Source organism: Temnothorax nylanderi, unplaced genomic scaffold (genome assembly GCF_030848795.1).
Source record: "Temnothorax nylanderi isolate EJ_2023f unplaced genomic scaffold, tnyl_v1.0 TNYL_tig0004_pilon, whole genome shotgun sequence".
Taxonomy (NCBI): Eukaryota; Metazoa; Arthropoda; class Insecta; order Hymenoptera; family Formicidae; genus Temnothorax; species Temnothorax nylanderi.
Window position 1 is genome coordinate 141,637 of NW_027249066.1, and position 20,792 is coordinate 162,428.

At 38.1% G+C, this 20,792-nt stretch overlaps 1 protein-coding gene across 2 annotated transcripts in view; it reads right to left on the reverse strand.

Moving 5' to 3' along the window:
• Positions 1–19,448, reverse strand: part of LOC139772839 (zwei Ig domain protein zig-8) — a 125,314-nt gene extending 105,866 nt beyond the window's left edge. For both annotated transcript variants that reach the window (XM_071706818.1, XM_071706793.1), the window contains exon 1: positions 18,562–19,448. The gene's annotated coding sequence lies outside the window, so the exon portion shown is untranslated. The remainder of the gene's footprint in view (positions 1–18,561) is intronic.
• Positions 19,449–20,792: the final 1,344 nt, after the last annotated feature.

A 20,792-nucleotide genomic window follows, 5' to 3' on the forward strand; every position in this document is an offset into this window, starting at 1 on the left:
ATTTCCGTTTTTAATTACCGTCTTGAATAAGTGTTTGAAGTTCTTAAGATGGATTATTCTACGCGTACATACTTTCGTTAAAAAGATGCCGAGTCTATTTCAAACTTTGATCGTTATTTTCAGGACGAGGAAGTTGTTGTGGTTCGTAAAGTACTGAAATGCTGCACTTACATTTGCGGAAGATAGATAGAGGTATAGAAGGCGGTTCACAGCGGTTGCGGGTGAAACGGGCAGAGCGTGACGGTTGTCATTGATTACAAACCTCCATGATGTTAACCGCGCGTTAACTAGATTCCACGTGCCTGCACGTGTTAATTGCGAAACTCTCTGATTATCCTCACATTTGCGTCGCATTAATCTATGGTTACGTGGCGAAGGCAACGACTATGACGTTACCGCAACCTTCCCGCTGAACCTTTCGTCGGATCTGATAGGTCACGCGGTTAAGTCACGGCAATCATTTCATGCGCATTATTATAATTACGGCTCGCGGGGTTCGAACAACGAACAAGTAATAAACATCGTGTAGCGAGTCGCTTTCTTCACCGAGGTAATATCCCCGGAAGTCCGGTTACTCGCAATAGCATGGAAAGCGTGCACTTTTGTATATTAAAATGGAGACCTGGCCGCATCCAAGTTCCGCTCTATCTTTTTCCTAACATTATCTCGTCCCACTCCTCCGCCTCCTTTTCTTCCGCGTCCAACTTGATTTGTCGTCCCAATTAATTCACGTAACGTAGCGGATGACCATTCGTACGGCATAGTAAACAGTGACATTTGCATTACGGGATTATTCATAAGCTGTTTTAAAAGCTGCAGGACGACTGGCTGCCGCGATATCGCTGCTACGCAGTATGAAACGCGAGTTGAAGACAATACGCTCTGTTTCTTCCTTATTTCATTTCTTATATAAAGTAGAAACGAAAGTCAATGTCCAATTCAATTGTTTGTCGCGATATCTTTTTGTGAAGGATCTAATTCTGTCTCAATCTTGAATTAAACGCCATCTAGTGCGTCGATCGCATCGATCGTGCAACGACATAATTGATGGCAATTGTCTAAATGGCGAGCAGATTATAGTGATATATGTATATGCGAACTGTGGCTGGCGCATTAGTAGACGCGTCATGTATTCATCCGGCTATATATATAGTATAGAGATAGATATAGATTTTGATTGCAACGCGTAAAGTGGAGCACTCTTGTGCACCTATATTTGCATACTAATTGCAATTTCGCCTCTTTAACTAACATAACTTGCAATTCTGACAACAAACGTTATTTTAAGATCAACGATGTTTCAATATAAAATTACTAAAACATGATTTTCCAACTTCAATTGTTTCTGTGTGTAAATGAGTATCTTCTGTCTCGATTCTCGATACTATTCTGTTACGTTTCATGCGACAGCTCTTTTGAGCAGCACGAAATTTGATTAGCGGAGAGCTACTAAAACGCTTTACGAATTATATGATTGCATAATGAAATAACGGGTAGACAACACGTGAGTGTAAACTCATTAACGATAACCGGCTCACTAGAAGTGCTTTATGTTGATTATTTATCGATCGATCTCCAGGAAACTATCTTCTTATGATATTCATACGGTACGTAATCTTATTAAGATATAGGGGAGAGATTATATTTATAGGGAAATTATATATCTTAAAAAGAGTTTATCATGACATGGAACTATAATATATATTGAATTATTGACGCAAATTCTAATGGCTTATTTTGAAAAATATCACAAAAAAATCTTTGTTGGTTGTTTTTGTTAGATATCTTAAGTTTATTAGCATCTTTATTTATTATATTTGCGGTACCATGTATATACGTTTCGTCGATAATTTACATGAAAATTCTCTTCATCTGCCGATATAAATGTAATCGAATCAATTATAAACGATTGCAATAATATTAAGTAGAGCCGTCAGGGCAATATATGACGTAACACTCTACAGTGAATAATAATTACAACGTTATAATAATAATCATTTTCTCGCATATATATTAGGATATTTATTATTAATCTGGTATTAAAATTCGTGGTGCGTTCTAATGGATTTAAAATTCAAATTCCACCCACGCGAGCACGTTCTCATTACAATGTATTATTAAAAGTTGGCATGTGTGCGCGTATCTGTATAATTTGTATCAATATCTATCAAATCTGCAATTAAATGCGGTGGAGCTCTATGAAAAAAGAAAAACTATAGACGAACGTAATATGCGGTATTCAATTTCAGGAATTTGTGATTAGTATTATTAACAACTATTAATAAGTAATTAATCCCGATAAATAATGCATACATATATTGTTTATGACTTAATAAATTACAGACATAATATCTATCTATATACAACATATGTAACTTATTGTGTCAATATTAAATAATTATTTTTTATTTTTTATCACATCAGATTTATCACGACGGGCGAGAGACCAAAAATGTTAGATCATTAAAACATTCGATAATGCGAAAGGAAAAGAAGAAGCTCGAAGCTCTGAAAAACAAAGAAACTTAAATGTTTCTTTTCACGAAAAAATAATAGATGATATCGTCGCTAGCCACTCTCAGAATTAATATTGCAGGTTTAATTTTCCGTGTTCGAACGGCCGCAGGATCTACGCTATGGCGTTTTTAGGTCAGTTACGGTCCATGACTGCAATATAGTCTCGGAATTTGCAAGCGTTATGGAAATCACTGCGACAGTTTTACCAGCGATGTACCCGCGATATCTGAAGTTTACTTGGCGCACACTTTTGTTCTATATTTATAGAATATTAATTTTCGGTATTCCATTAATTTTATAGTTTATCGGTTTCCATCATTCTCCATTTTCATCGATTGAAAATAATACGTTAATGACTAAAATGATGCAAATATATATCGCAATGTACGAGGAAAATGGGTAAATTATTAAATAAATTGCTTGTTAAATAAAAGTTTGAAGCAAGGTAAATTCGCTTGACAGATATATGTGGAAATATGCTGTGGCGAATGCATGTAAAATAAAAGTGCATGCAAGAACATCGGGATCGCATTTTAAACGTATTGGATGTGTTTTTGCATCAATAGTGTCATTCCGCTCGGTTCCTTTGCCAACACGACGGAGAGACTGATTCGCCGCAAGCGTATTTCCACGGAATAACATCACGTAGTCGCGGATTTGTAAACTTGTATTTGGTAAATATATTCGCGAGGATATTTTTAAAATGGTATCTTAAGATAATAATCGAAAATAAAGTCAACGTGGATCAGAATTATTAGAGTCGTCAAATGACGCGAATTTTCTAATGTTGCGCATTCATAAAATCAAGCGAGTTAAATAACAAGACACTCGCGCATACATCTTCTTTATTATCCCCAGCAAAGTTAGGAAACGATTGAGGGAGATAAGGGAGTAATTTGTTTATTTAATTTGCTTTGTTTCAATGCCCGTCTTTAGACTACATGTATATTCCATGAGATGTACCTAATGAAATACGTAGTGTCTTTTAAGGGAAACATTCGTTAGAATTTCTATGAATTTCTTACATGAACTTCGTGTTATCGCCTCGGAGCTTGCTGTTAGTATCTGTAGTGTTCCGGGAGACTTCTTGAGGAAACGGCCGAAATTATAAATTATTCTAATACTCGGGCGCTACTCTTTTACGTAGCGAATTCTGGAAAGTCATTTCCCGAAGATGAATAACGTACATTTATTAATCGCGATACATTTCGCATGACGACCGTGCACTTGTATTACTTACATAGACTGCCTTAAAATATTAAATACGTCGCGCATATGTTTCATTTCGTGGAGCACACGTATTTTTTTTATTCTTTTCTGTTATAAATATACATAAGGGCGTTGTTAACACGTTGCGCGGCAAAGTGCAATGTTTCTAAATATCCCGAGGGGTGGAGATGAGCATCGTTCATCTACATAGAAAACGCGAGGGAAAAGAACTATAAGTAAGAATCCGATAGAAGCCACTCAGCAGGGATCGGTCGATCGACTCCTGCCGGAGTGCTCGGCACGGATTCTCGTGAATCCCGAGCGAGCGCAAAATACTTGGCGAAAGGATCGGTAAATGCTCGGCACCGAGTACTCGGCGTGCTTGAAGCCGAGACTCCATTTCGTGCTACCAGCCGAATGAATGTTTGATGCGCGGCGCACGTATGGAGCAACTACAGACTCGCGTAGCGCCTCAACATTTCAGCACTAACGTATACTTATGCGGCCATATATGAGAGCGTCTGCCTCTGTGTGAAAGCCGTCCGTATGTGTGTGTACTCCTCAAGTTTCACGTAGTCTCGAGATCGCGAGCTTCCAGGCTTTCCTGAGGTTTCGCGTGGCTTGAAGTAACGAATCCAGTTACTGCGCACTCTCCGCGTATCTCTCATTGTCTCAAGAGATCGACTACTTAAAAATGGATCGCGATATGGATAGTGTAAAAAAAATGTCTCCTTATACTGTTTGCAGCTGTCCGGTGAAGATTGTCGGCAGCAAAAGCTGACGATAGATTAAAGGTGCCAATTCATGAGACGCTGAAAATGAGCGTTAACAAGGTGAACGTGGTGGTTTCGCTTTGACGCTAGCGTCAAAGAGATGAAGTTGAATTTGTTTAATATTCAGCGTCGTCGCTGAATCGTCGTTAATCGTCCCAGTACAATCAAACATAGACTTCGAAATACGTAAAATATTAATTATTTTCAAGTAATATCTTCAAGTAATAATATTTTATGGATATATATATAAATAAAAGATATTATTTCAGAAGATTTTTGCTTGCTGAAAATGAGCGTCGAGCGTCAACGTGAAAAGGCACCTTAGCTTTCAAAGTGAATTAAAATTTCAAGTTTCTCACTTTTGTTAATAAACAATGTCATGACACGTAAGATCCACTTTCTATCGAAACATAGAAGGCGAAATGATGATACGCGCTTGTTCTCTCCGTGTATCACTATTGTCACCTGTAGCGGAAAACGTACTCGATGTATGCGTCGAACTCATCGTTGTGGAATTGCCCTAGAGCAAAATGGAAATAGGTAGGCGTGGTGATATTGCGAGGGCACCGATATGCGTTCAAATACTAGCGTTGGGTCCGTTCCAAGTAAAATTTAATATTTTTGCTTAACGAGTTCCGTTTTATGACAGCGCCGTCCCAGTTTCCCTAATTGGCCCGCGCAGAATCCATCTTCGCTTTATCACAGTAAAAATCACTGCGAAATTGTCGACGATCTTCGGATAACGTCTCACCATTACTCGTGAATGTTGACAATGATTTGAAGTAAAATCAATATTACAATGTCACGCGCCATAAGACCGCGAGATGAAATTACAATATGCTATCTATTTTGGAGATATTAATGATTTATTTAACGACTTATTTAAAGTTGAAGCACTGTTCGGGATTGATCGGAGTTATCCACGGGACCGGGGACAGTCAAGAGCACTGAATGCTCATCGATCTTTTCAAGCTAACGGCATCTGCCTGCTAGCAATCCGTCTATTACCATGGGAATAAAATGCTAGGACGATCCGAGTAGAATCTCGATAAAAATATCACTCATGAGGCAGCAGGATTCGAGTGGCAATAACGGAATGGAGTTATCCGGTACTTTGCCGTCATTACTTTGAGAGATCGAAGATAGACGATCTGCACACTTTTGTCGCAACGGTTCTTAAATCTGTCCGTATTTCATCCTGTTGTACTCCTCGTTGAAGATGAGGAATCTTTTAGAGGAGAATTTTAAACTACACGTAAATTCGACAAAAATTGTATGTTTTACTCACTATAAAATTACTTCTATAATCCGAGTAATTACAAATGTATGTGTAACTTGTGCAATTTAACACTAAAAAAAATTACGCCGCTCACATTTCGCAGCATCGACATCTAGGAATGATAAACTTACGCCGAACACACGTAGTTGGCGGAACTTGCGATTAAGTAGATTAAACATGGGCAATCATTCCTATTGAACCGATTGCCATTGCGACCGGGTATCACATAAGATATGTGTTCGCAAACGTGACGCGACATACATTCACATATTCACGAAGTTTGCGCGAATTGACATGGATATTACGTATGTATGTGCGTATACATACATACGCGCAGATGATAAATGGCGTGCAGTTAAGTGAACTAATAAAGTGGAGAGTTTAGATGACGTAGAAAGCGTCGACAGAGGGGTGATGTTACGTGGGATATACGAGGACTTTGCGCGGGTTTGACATGATAATTATGATAGCTAGTAAGAGCGTCCATACTTTTCAAAAGTCGATAGGAGATTAATACCTTGAAGAGAAGGGAGAGCCAACCCTCCTCTCGATATCGTGATAAATTGGTAAAGCAAAATACTGCATAGTAACGAGCAATTATGTGCAACGAGAAACATTCGAGCTTTTCCCAAGCGCTGATACAAATTTAAACAGCCGCTTGAAATCCCTAACTTTGTGATAAATGTTATCTTTGTTTCTGCTTGATACAAAAATATTTTATGATAAAACTTTTACGCGCGGATAACAGTGGCAGTATAAATTTTGTTTTAAAAGTTTCGGCAGTCAATAAAGTAATTTTTAATAGACGTTAATCGTCTAGACAATTTGTATAATTCTTGTTAAACTCTAGATAAACATACAGAAGTAGTCATGTTGATAGACTGGTACGGAAAGTGACAAGAACAAACGAGGGAGAGAATACGTACGTAATAGCAGTTGAGACGAGTGGTTGAGAGAAGAGAGGTTGAGTATGCAAACTCGATAGCATCATGTATCTACATGAGGAAGCCAATCGGAAATTAAGTAATGCATCCTGCGCGAGAATAAATTTGACGAGATATATCGTTATTGCAATTGATTAAACAGAGTGTCTTGAACTATAGTTTCGTTACTATTTAAATATATTTATAAATTATTTTAATCAAAAAGCAGAAGAGAAGAGAGAGAAAGAGAGAAAATAAAAAAATGCGCGAAAAGTTCAAGTTTTTGCACAAGAGGAAGAAACTTTTACAGACGAACAAGGTTTTGCGCAAGGAGGTGAAATTAATTTCATTATTTTACCTGTATAAAAAAGTCTATATACCATTACAAGGTGCAACACCTGACGATAAGTGTCGGCAATTACGGCCTAACACTATTTAACGACTAATCTGGTAAGGGAATACACTTGCACTAGCGTCGATTATCCTCTAATCGTCTCACCGTTACCGAACGCCGATGTTTAATCCAATTAGAGAGGCTACTTGTTCCCTGGCTTCGTGTGGTTTACGGATTATTATTTCGCGTCGAAGCGTTTATTGCAGATTAAAAAATATTTACAGTCTCGAGTGTTCACACGTGGCGGAAATGGCGAGACCGTTTCTCTCAACGTACGTGCACGCACATGTGCATGCGCATGCGTTTATGCAGTGTGTAGGACGTGACATATGTATGACACAATTATTACGTTTTGCGGTAGAAACGAGTCATGAGGAAAGCGTATCCGTGGCCGTTGTCCGCTCTAAGAACAATTAGGCATTAATATGCGGACCGTACGAAATCTCGTTTCTGCATTGTTTAACACTGCGGACTGTGCGCAAATTGTATAATGCGCCGTACTTGCGTGCACATATTTTGCGTAAAGAACGTGCACGTCGGGCGGGTGGGTTCTAGTATTAGAGCCGTATAATATGCGCATCGCGCTTATTATACGCGTGTGTGAGTCTTATTTCTATGTACTCGTAGTATCTTGCTCTACGTAATTTTCGCTAGTGTAACCGCATATTGTGTCTCGCGTAGGACACAAATACCCGTTATCACAACGTGCCTTATACAAAATATTCTACAGAAAAAGATCGTATTGGCCGAATTCATAATAACTTTTTTGTTTTGCAGAGAGAGAGAGAGAGAGAGAGAGAGAGAGAGAGAGAGAGAGAGAGAGAGAGAGAGAGAGAGAGAGAGAGAGAGAGAGAGAGAGAGAGAGAGAGAGAGAGAGAGAGAGAGAGAGAGAGAGAGAGAGAAGAAGAAGAAGAATGAGTATATTTTACTTGAGTTTTTAAAATTATTTAATCACTAAATTATGAGGTACGTTTTTAACTCGTGAATTTATTCGCGAATTTGTATTATGACATTGAGTATGGTATTCGGTTCCAATATTCGAGGCAAAATAAACGTTCAATCAACGAAATTGTATCGATATATCCATTGTCGCGCAAACCCGTGGCTTTTGTCACTTTGCTCAGCAATTTGGTCTCACTAAGTAGCTACGTCGGCACCTGGATCGAGAGCCGAATGCACACCGGTGCACACAACGAGCCGGTGCCGGTGCAGCGTTGCGTTCCATTAAATGAATTCACAGCTGACTCCTCCTATCGCTGAATTGACACTATTGGATCTTCGTTCGCTTCTTTTCGACTTGCACCGTTCGCGGCGAACATACCAGATGATAAGAACATCTGCATACGCGTTTGCTTTCTTTCATATTTCTAAGTGTTCTCGGTATAATCAGATGGAATTTGCTTAAAACACGCAGACGCTACTAGACGCATTATTAAAAATATGCAATAATCAAAGATTAAAAATTCCAAGATATATATTTCATGCTCGTGATATACTACGATTAATTCCTTTGTTCTTTAACATTCGAGTGACATTACAATATTTTCAACGATATACATATAAAATATATAAATGATTGCGTAGAACGAACTTGTCAGAAGATTCTTAACTGAAAAGCTTTTTGATACGGGCGTTTCTTCGATTTGAGGAAATCGCTTGTCTTACAAAATAGTCTTGCAATAGAGGAACTCGGCGTACAGAGATCGAAAAATTGCACGTTGACAAAGGACGCCTCCAAAGTTTCATCTGTACGTAGTATGGTTATAGCAGGCGTCGCTGCGTTTGCCAGCTAGTTACCACGTAGTGCCGCGAAATCAAAACTATCGACGAAACTCACCGCGCGCGCGAGTAGAGTTCGCCCGCAAAAGTTGCCTGTCTGCCTCTATGTGGTGCGGACGTCCAATTTTCAAGTAGACTCTATCGAAAATGTTCGATTGGTTACATACGTGACACAGGTATCCGTTTTCACGGAACTTTCCGTCAGATAGCGTATGACACCTCCTTCAGTCAAGTCATTCAGTGAAGTGTCCGCACAACTATGACGGCCACTACATGGCACGATTTTAACTTGTCAAATCGCTCCGCCCCACGCAAGATACATATTTCCGTAAATTCTCTGATTTTTCATACATGCTTAATCAGAACTTGAAGTTACCTTCGTAGTTAGACGTCCTAATTACCGTTATCCAGTTTGCTTTCGAGACAACATACCGCAAGCCCATTTGTATTCCGAAGATCTACGAGAATATCTAAGCGAATCGCATACAACAACAAGTGTATTAGCGGATAACTGTGACAAACTTACAAACACGCGTGGCAATGTGAATTCCAATAAGCCTTACTGTCAGTTGCGAACGGAATAGAGAAGTTAGCTAATTATTGTATGAGAAGCGCGATAAATATAAGAAACAGACAGCCGCGTCGTCGATGAAGCAAGAATAATTAATTGCGCTTGTTCTCTCTTTCATTACAGAGACCAATTTTATCAATTTACTTCACTTTAATAAAAAACTATTCACGATTTCCCGAAATAGAAATTGCGACGATTATTTTGCATATTTTGAAGGAATGAATCTTGATATATTTCTATGGTGAATATATAAGCAGATTAGACATCTTCTTTAGCTAATAGATGAAATTCGACAAAGTGCATCTCCGTCAAAGAGAAACCTGAATGTGTAACGGATTATTATGTATAACTGATATTATTATGGGGTGGAGGATAAATCTCACGGTTGCTTCAAGAAATTATAGGAACGCTCGACTGATTTTATTTACCGGAGGAAGCATAGTAAAAGAGAAACGTGCTGTTTACTTCATGCGCATAACTTTCCACGAATAAGTGCACTCTTCAGGGTTTGAGTTTGCGCATGTATTAATTCTTCAGTATCTTCGTTCTCTCGCTACTGTCAAAGTAAACTCTGTTCGGTGAGCTGGTCCGATAATATCAATTAATTCATATACTGAAATGAAGGATCGTGTATGCGAGCGTGTTTACATTTTTTTTATTCGTGATCGGTTAATTTTCGATGTTGAAATAACGAACGAATATAATGTAGCTCTTTGTTATACATAGATTTTGTTAAATAATTTTATTAAAAAATTATAATATTTCGAATTATCATATTATATTACGTTTTCATATATTATCACATTTTCATTTTTTCATTATACTTGTTTATTAGTTCATACAACTTGAATTCCTCGTTTCGTTAGGTCAGTAAAGACGTAGGAGTAAAAGTAAGGAGTAAAAGTAAGTTTTCTGAATGAGTAATTGAAGATAAGAAAAGTAAAGAAGATTTACATTTCCCGCAGAATACTATTTCCATTAGTGAGCCATATTTGAATATCGCTTCAGCATAAATTGTTCGCATTAAACGCCGGCGTTACTGGCTGATGTAGGTTGATCTGATTATCATTATCATTAGCATGGTTTAAACAGGCAATGCGACTGATAATGTGCCACCGACGGAATTTCGTCGCACCGAAATGTATTTTCGCTATTCGCTATTCGCAAGTAAGAAAAGGGTCAGGATTAAACGATTCAGACCCATCTTGTCCTGGATGATGTTCTAATTGCCGTTATCTACTTTACTCGTAAGGCGACACGCTACCGGGTAATTTGTATTCCGGTCTGCGAAGGGACCACAGACGTGCGCGAGAAGAGATCGAGAGAGGATGCATCAAGAGAGGGGAAGAGAGAACGAGAGAGTGAGAGAGAGGGGGGAGAAGGAGAGAGTAAAAGATAGGGAATACGATAAAAGGCGGGTGAGTGCGACAAGGTCGGATAACGGGGTTGCGAAGCGAGGCTGCTCAGGGAATGAGGGAACGCCGTAAAGGGGCGACACGAAATGCGGCGCTCACCATACTTCCGACTATGTTCAATAGCAAAATTATGCGAGTACGGTCGAAACGAGATTCGTCACGAAAGTTCCTCCAGGTTTCCGCCACGCCGATGGCCATACGGTTAGCAATTCAGTGGATGTTGCCGGCGGAAACTTACGACGCGGATGCACCCGTGGCGACTTCCACTTCCGCGATTAGCATATCTAATGATAATGAGTTCTTGATCGGCTTGTTTGCCATTCATTATGCCTGACAATGCTACGAAACGTTAAACTAAATTTTGTATTTTATCACGTCGCTTTCTTTCAAGGTGATATTGTTAAAAATATCGCATTTTATCCTTTAAAGTAAAGTGCTTGCTTCTATGTTTCTATGATATATTTGATTGTCAGAAGAACAATCGAGAATTTAATGAAATTCTTTATCATTTGAGCTTTTAAATGTGATATCTCGAAATATTTTAGAAACATGGCACTTTTCAGCAAAAATAACTTGAGAAGTTTTATCCGATTCTCTCTTCTATGCAGTTAATGCTAGCGATTTCTTTAAACTCGGGCCATTTACTACATAAATGGGCAAGCTTACGTAAAAAGAAAAAATTAATAAATCAGAGATTATCTCGTATTTATATTCCAGATTTTTAAAGATCCGAAATATTATTTTAAAGTGGAATTAATAATATTATAATAATAATAATAATAATAATAATAATAATAATAATAATAATATTAATTTGTACTTTGCAATCTGATTTATCAACAGGCTACGCATAAATAAACAGAACAGAAGTTAATAAACGCTATAAATAACAGACAAAATTTATATATATAGTGCAACTTTTGTTGATCATATGCATATGCATAATTTAAATATTTATCACTTTAAATTCAGCTAAATTAATAAATTAATGTGCATGTGTAAATACGCACATATTATATAGGCACAAGATTTTGCAAGATAACACGTATATGAGAAAAATCAAATTTTTAAAAACAATTTACTGATAATCAATGATTCAACATCTGCAGTTGATATTTCGGAAACAAAATATTTTTCAGGAAAAATTTTTGCGGTATATATATATATTTATTAATCCATTATACCGCAAAACATACCTAAGTACATACTTAATTTACTTGTTTTCCCCAGCGCTAGCGCGTTTTCTTGATATACGTTGCCGCTATTGCATCTTGTTAATGTAAATAAAAAAGAGCTATGGAAATTTGTTCAACCCACTTCATTTTCATACACATGTAATTTCATGAAAGCGCTGTTAATTCTCACGAAATCCTGGTACACCCTGGCGTCTTACTTTAAACGCTAACCATCTTATTTCAAGGTGGAAGAAACAGAAAGCCGGAACGCGGCGAATTTACTCGCGTATTGTGCTGTGGTTGCTGTAGAAGCTTCACGAACACGGCACGTATTTCTGACCGCGGAAAGAGTTACGAGTTCGACGTGAGAGAAGCTGCTCGTACCGTTGTAAAAACCGTAAAATTAAAAGACGCGGAAAAATGCCAACATGGCTTGGAAAATGCAGTGAAATGAAGCGAGGCTCTTCGTAGCCGGTATTGTGTTCGATAAAAAATCCATCAATACCAAATGTTAGTACGTCGAATCGGAAAATTTTTTCCTGTGTATTCACTTGATGTATATAACTATTTTGCCAACAACAGCTAAAAGCAGGGATCTCTCAATTGAGCAGCGCATTGAATATTCAAATTTACAATTTGCGAAACAAAAATCACGCGTTTGCATTTTTTTCTTTTGTTGATACTTTTTGTACGTATATGTATGTACATATAAATTTTTCTCTTTTTCTCTCTCTCTTTTTAAATGTTTGAAAAAATGTTTTAAATTATACTAATGAGTTATTAAAAAGATGTATAAAATATTTTGAAGATGTCACATCGAATAGTACATTTGAATTCCAATCAAGCAAAATATAAATATCGACACAAATATGAAAGTAAAATATTTTTTAATCAACGTTTAGAAAAATTACATAACCATTATTATTATATAACCGTTTTATTTAAATATTTATACAAACATCGCGAAAATATGAAGTTTTTATTATAATGTTTGGATTAAATATTTTTTTAGAATAATTATAAACAAATTATAATTTCCAATATGTTTTGATGAGCTAGCAAAATGAATTATGCAATATGGTCGATATTTGTATCTTTTTTATATTGTCGAAATAACATCATCGAACATGTTAACCAGCTGCAGGCCTCGTATAGCTGTCAGATTCTGGGAACGTGCGTCTGTCGAGGGCGAATAATTAATACATTCACAATGTTGATTTTCGTATAGTGTGTACACGCTATGCGCCATTCAATATTCACGCGGTACCGTCAAGTTTGCATCGATAAGTTGTCACTTACGTGCGTGCGTACGTTGCTACTTCTGTGGCAAATGAATTCGCTTGGCGTGGCTCGAAATTACGCATAGCGCATGCATATAGAATCAAATTGAATGAAATGTCTGAGCTCTAAGCAGAATTAAACGAAACACATTTGTTATCCTGATTAATTAATCTTACACACTCACAATCAGATACACAACTAAATGACTAACAAAGTGAAAAAAATAGATAAGCTTCATGGAGCTTTTCAGCACTTCTATCTCCCATTTAGTAGCTGATTATTAATAGCGATGTCTATAGCAATATCACAAACTGAAGAGTTATTAGAATACGTAATGACAGTAACGTAAACTACAAGTCTGTGTGTGTGCGTGGCCTAATTGTAAGTCGTAATAAGCTTATCACAGCAGACAGATTTTCGAGCGATTTTCAGAATCCTATTCTCATTAGCTATTAAACGGGATTATAAAGCTGGAATCACGCTGAAATTCATTTGCCGTTCTCGTTTCACGGTACCGGTGACTCTTTATTCGAGCGTGAGTCGCAATTCCGTCCGTAACACAGAACGTAGAGGAAACAGCCGCCACATGCTGGGTATCTCGACCCAACGTCCAAGACAAACAGTGTGGAAAATTAATTTTTCTGTTATCTTTTTTTTTTTTCGAGGACTCATTCCGTTTCCCCATTCCTCTGCGATTTGCACTAAATTGCTTGCAAATTAACATCCTGGAACGAGCACTATTGAGCGCGAGAGAAATGATCGTTGTCGCAAACATACGGTTGAACGGAGATGGCGGATTTCCACAGCGGAGAAGAATGAAAAGAAAACTCTCGTACGCGAGAGAGGAGAATTGCAGTTCCACGCGTATATGCGGAAACACGGGGAAAACGCAATATTTCATTACGGATTTTGCAATTACACCGTCCATTCGGCGTGCCGACGGAATACGGGAGATTCGCGCAGTTAAAAATTGGGAACGCTAGTTAATGTATGCATAATCTGATCTACAGCGTTGCATTAAATTACGGGGTCTTTGTATCTCCCCCGAGGCACAAGATGTAAAACTGTTTGATTAAACCATCGCATGCACCCCGATGTGACTGCTCGATATTGTTCGATATTGCTTCATTGCATTTGATGTATCGGTTATTTTCTCTGATGTACCGAGATTCGTACGCGGTTTAGGAGATGTATGTACATTGTAAAATAATATCGACGGAGAAACGGATGAACGACGGGACGTATAACCCGGTTTACTCGCTGATTGAACTTTCATAGAGATGCAAAACTGTATTGTATTAAGAGAGAAGTGGGCGATATTCCGGATTGCGCGCTGCGAGAAAGTAATTTCGGGAAGCTGTGCCGTGTTACACGGTCTCGCCGTAAATCCGTGCAAGTTTCGCGCAGCCAATTTTTCCCGCGCAAACAACGCAAAAATCTATTACCAAAACCCTGTCAACTTCTACGTGACAAAGCGATTACTTTCGAAAATTTGACACCATACTGGATTGCTCGCTTTAAAAAGAACGCGAATAACAATATAACATACATAGCGATATCATACATACTTCTCAGGATCATTATATCAATCGGCTGCTTTATGTAAATACTCCATCGATCATACATAATTGCATATATATTTAATCACTATACACGTGCCGTATTTCACGCTGTCTGCTACGCCGACGCATGATTAACTTATTGCATGTGCGCAAATGCGCAGCATACGCCGCTTATGATAAACGCCAATCAAACGGTGTATTATGTATGTTCAAATACGGTGTATATATCAACTTTCATAGGTGTATAGCATTTCCTAACTTTCAGCGTTATCAAATTTGTATAAACAGTACAGTTTGCAAAAATTTGACTGATTAACTACGCAACTTAATTAGACAATCTCATTTTCTTAATAAATGTGATATACAGCTATACCATTATTATTCTGCAATTCTGCAACGAGAACGAGTTGTTGTAATTGTAATACAAGTAAATATTAGTATTGTTCATCGTGAACGTCGTTAGCAAGCATCGGCTTGAATGTAAATTAAAAGTAAACCGAGATGATTAATTTTATCCGGGCAACAATTACGATGCCCTGTCTTCGTGCTCCGACGCAAACGAACGTGAGCGATTCAATAATTTTGCGCAAGTTCTAGCTCGTTTTTCCGAAGCAATCTCGAAGATCGTGTATGATAAAATATCGAGAGCGTAAGGAATTAATAGAAGCATTCTGATATAGCCATTATGATCGAGAACAGAGAGATTGAAAGAGAATAATATACATTCAGGGAAATGCATATCCTGACTGAAGTACAATGCAAGGAAAGCAGATAATTAGCTGCAAACGATACCGACAATTGCACGGTGAAATTTACATAGCTTAAATGCCGTATGACATTACCCCGGCAGTGTTCATTCAGGGATCGGGAAACGGTTTGAGATATGGAAATCGATCCGACCGCGATACATATACGCTAGGGTTATGTTGCCCTTGTTCGGCAGGCTTCAAACCCTCGTTGATCCGCGTGTTGAAAAGCTTATAAGCTCCCCGGTTGAATTCGGCCATGTTACATGGCTAACGTGAATTGTCGAGGCCGGGCCGGTGAGCGAGCGGATAAGCGCGGAATACTGAATGGTTCTCCGTTTCGGCCGAATCGTCTAATCGTACGTGCCTATCTCATGCAGATTAAACGGTGAGACGGGATTGAATAGGGTCAGTGTTGATGCGACGGCCAAATCTATGTATTTAAAACTGTAAATTGCATATCGGAAAGGAAAGAAGGGAGAGAGAGATTTTCTCGACGATGATAGGATAAATCTGTTGAGGCGAACACTCTTGAATAATCGTAATTGATTTAATATTTTAGCGCCGCGACCATCAAACTACTCGATAAAAGTTAGCTCTTTTATTAGACTAGGTGCAATTTTGACACATGACGCGTTTGACAGTGTGACATTATGAAGTTACAAACTTGTTACAAAACGATGATTAGATTTTGGAACGTAGATAAGAACTTGCAAATCTAATAGAGTCGTGATAAATTTAAATAAGTTACGATTAAATATAAAGCTATTCTGGAAAGTAAAGGTTATCGGCATATATTGCATAATATTTGACACATTGCATTCGCAAAAACGCTAATAATAATTTATCTTCATTCCTTTCAAATGTTGTGGTACATTCGGGAAAGCAAAGTGGACGTGCTAAAAGTATTGGACTATTAGATTAGAAATATTAGACTTGGGAATGAAACAACGCGGAACGACAAGGTCTAGCACGGGAGGGTCAATCACTCACAAAGGCTTCACTCCAGTTTTAGACGTTGATGAATTCTCGTTCACTAAAAGGTACACAGCCCGGTGACGCATGTGCGCGCGCGCGGGAATAACTGCGTATCACGTACGTGTAGACACACACAGGCCAAAGGGCGCAAAGAGGATATAGGACGTCATGATTAATCATCCAATCTTTTGACAAAAAGCGAAAAGCTCGTCGGATTTTCGCAGCGGCGGTGTCTTCTCCGCTTGTCACGAAAACGGCTAAAAACCAGCTGATAAAATGCTCAGGCGCAACAACTTTGATTTGTTTATAATTGAGGCTATTCGGCCATGATACAAGAGAAATTTCCTACCTTTCGCATGCCAAATTTACATATTGAAATTAAAAATGCTTATAACTGATGAATGTTTTGGATAAAAATAGGGTTATCGTTAACATCGTTCCTCTATGTCGCACTTTGTTATTACTAAGCGATCGATTTCTATCGTATTGACGTTTTGATTAATTACGAGTACCTCTATTCGTATTCAAAAAATCTCTGTCAAACTTCTGCGAAACTTCTCCCAATATTTTGTAATATATCAGAGAGATATATACAGCTTGCAAATTATCAAAGGTAATGTAATTTAAATTATAGGAGCTGCATCTATGTTTGTTTACTGTCGCGCGTGGCGTCTGACTTCGAGAGAAGGATGAGATTAACAGGCGAAAATCGGCAATAGGGGACAAAGTCAGCGTTCGAGTTCAAGTTCCTCTATCGCTCTTGGTCGCTTTGACCTAGATGATTGTAGACAATTCAATAGTGGGGACGTACACAACTGTCCCTCGCACACGCGCATGGAGATTCCCTTCTGCCAATTCGGTTGCTGGAAAACTCGAGCTGACTTTTAAAACTCGAACGTATACTTGTTCTCCGGGCCGCCTAAATTCGAGCAAGTTTGAATCGCCGCGAGGATGAATTCTGTTGGTTACGCCCTCGACATTTCCGTCCAGATGGTTAAAATCTCGTTTAAGTTTCCGTCCTCAATTTCCTGCGCATCCGTCCATGTTACCTCGTTGGCTCGCACAGAACGTACAATTGATTGTTCGTAATAAATTGTCCGTGACATCAAAGACATTTTATCAAAAATGCCGGGTCTCCGAAATCCATGGCTAACACATTTTGCGGAATAAACATGGATTTATATATAAATGCCGGCACAGCATATAATGTCAAGAAGCTTATATTTATTCGTTCATTCCTTTTTTGCGGAATTATAGTTCGTAAATAGATGCAGCGTGCCAATGCGCTTTGTGTTTCTACCTAATTTATCACAGTTTTTGCAGCTAAAAAATGCGGGACAAGTGTGAAATTTGGCGTATTTTTCTCACAGTTTTTGCTTTTAATTTTGTGTAACGATATTTTTTCATATATATTATCTTAAAAATGTGTACAGTAGTATATATAGATACGTGTATGTATGTATATTTTCTTTACGAACGTACCATGTATTTTTAGATAAAGTTTTCGCGTACAACACATTAAAAAGATTTAAATCCCTTTGCTGAAAGTTATTCGATATGTCACGATATTTGTCATAGAAAATCTTTTTAATACAGTTATACGATAGATCTCATAACTGCACATATTTTAGTACATATTAGACCAATATACCATTTTTATATAAAATACCGTGTAATAACCGTGTTTTTTTGATAAAAAACATTGCTATGAAAAGATCAAGTAACAAAGTTATAAAATTGTTGTTGCGTTTTATTTTTTACGTAACATGGTAACGTAAAATTTTCAAAGTTTTGCGTTATTTATAAAACAAACATTGCATTATTTATAAAAATAATAGCTTTTTTAATATAGCAAAATAAGAGTTGCGTAAAAGCAACAAATTAAATTTTTTTATCAGATAAATTAGCCGCCATCTAAACTGAAAATTATTTGAGCGCGAAAAATATTAAGTATTTTACCTTTGATGAATTTTGGCCTCAGGATTGAACCGTTTTTTAACTTCGCTTCATCCAATCCAACTCTGTGGATTTTGGAAGTTTCGGCTACTTCATATCTTCCTATTTGAAAACTTTTTAAACAAATTCACGCATTGATCACTCAATCATGTTCATGTTTCTTTCTTTAAAGTTTTATTTGTTAAAACTTTGCCACACCACATCTACATCGTTGCAAGCATTTGTCCGCTCTGCGATATAATATAGATTAACTTCAAATTCAAACAGCCGGAGTTCAAGTTCTTTCTCGTAGACGACGAATTTGCACAGCTTTACGATCGACTTATTTTGATTTAAACGGTACTTTATTTTGCTGAATGTCTCTCTCGAGAGCGAGAACGAATATTTGCACGAGAATAAGCTATCATCCAGTCACCAATGTTAATCAGAAACTACATTGTTCGTATAACACAAAACCGAAAAGTGCATATAATTCGTCAATAGTCGCACGTTCTTTAATCGTTTTCTCTAACACACTTAATTTCCACGTGAGACCACCTTGTAATTTTCTCATGCCTTTCTTACCATAAAATATTTATGGACAGTTTGATGAAATTATCTGGCAATGCGTTTTTATCATCGGGAAAAACAATGGAAGAGACTTAGCGCGAATGTCGACAAAATCGGCTGTTAATTCTCCGATAGGGAAACACGTGCACCTAATGCACTACCTGTTCCCTTACAAGGCGAGGAGCTTTTCCTAGCTTTTCGTTGCGTTAACAATCGCGCCGCATTATTCACACCACCACGAAAGAGGGAGGAAAAGTGGCAGTGTGGAGAAGAGAGGAGAGCAATCGCCCTTTTAGAGACACCGCGATCTCACTCGTGTGGTGTAACGCTCATCGCAAGGGGCGCGGCGTAACTGAGCTCGGCAAACCAACCCTCATTCTCTGTCTCTGTCGGTGCCTCCCTCTCTCCGGCCAACCTCGCTCTATCGCTTCTCCACCTCACCCCTTACAGCCACGTTTTCCCACTCTCACGCAGTCTCCGTACTTTCCTCCGCTCCTCTTCTAACGCGATCTCTTCTCTCTCATACGGTTTTTTCCCTTCCTTTTCCTCTTCTTCCGCCGTGCTTTTCTTCATCTCGCTCGATCTCGTATTGCGACACGTGAAGCCTTCTTTCCTCCTTCACGTTGCAGCTACGAAGTTTCGATTCTTTTTTTCAAGCTAATCCTTCGTTGAACCATGCAGAAACGAAAGACTACGAAGAAAACATGCTCGCATACTTTTCTGTAATTTCATTTCTTTTTTGCTTGTAATACATGCAATATTATAAATTCCATCTTTCGTTTTCTCACACGTTTAATTGTTCTTTTATCCTATTATCTCTTTTTCGTTTAATTTATGTTTATCAATGTAAGACTATCAATTGTTACATTAAGATTAAATAACACAACTTACTTTTAAGTATTCGTAAACGACGAATACTTATGGAGAACCAATCTTTCACAGAGTGAGCGTAATAACGGAGATCGAGGGACATGATTGCAGTCGTTGCAGATTAGAGGTTCAGCTCTCTGTTCGTGATTAATCTTTTGTCAACTTGGTTGGTCTTCTATATCAGTGAAGCGGAATCCGGACAGAGTCGATTGGATCGTGTATCCATTTGCATGCTCTGTGAGAATATTATACGAACGATATAACATACCTATTTAAATGCGCATGCAAGGACTGGTGTCGTCACGTATGAGACCTCACGTTTAATCTAAATTAGATTACATCCATGAGAGTCGCATTAGGCAATCTTGTTTCGCGCTTTCGTTATAAACGTGTTTTATATGTGGCGGTGAAAAGAGAAAAATAGGATAAAAGCGTATAGTGATTGGTAACCGCATGGTCATTAATCTCGAAGGCATGTTGGCTCGATCGCAGAGCGAAATACATGTATGATATATATTCTTTTGGCGAAATGTATCTGGCGAATGAAAATCCGGAATATCATGACGGTTGACGTACAAAAGCAATTTGGTAAATTAATTTGAGAATTCGATTGGTGTTCATCGAGGCGCGAGGACTCATCGACTCGAATTAGACGAGTATCAATGCTAATATCGACCTTTAATCGCATTCCTGAAATGATGACCGCGCGTATGAAATGACGGTTGCCGCGCCGTAGTGCAATATACTACGCTATGAGTGTGCATACGCCGCGACAGCGAGTGAACATCGACATACATAATATCGACTATCTATTC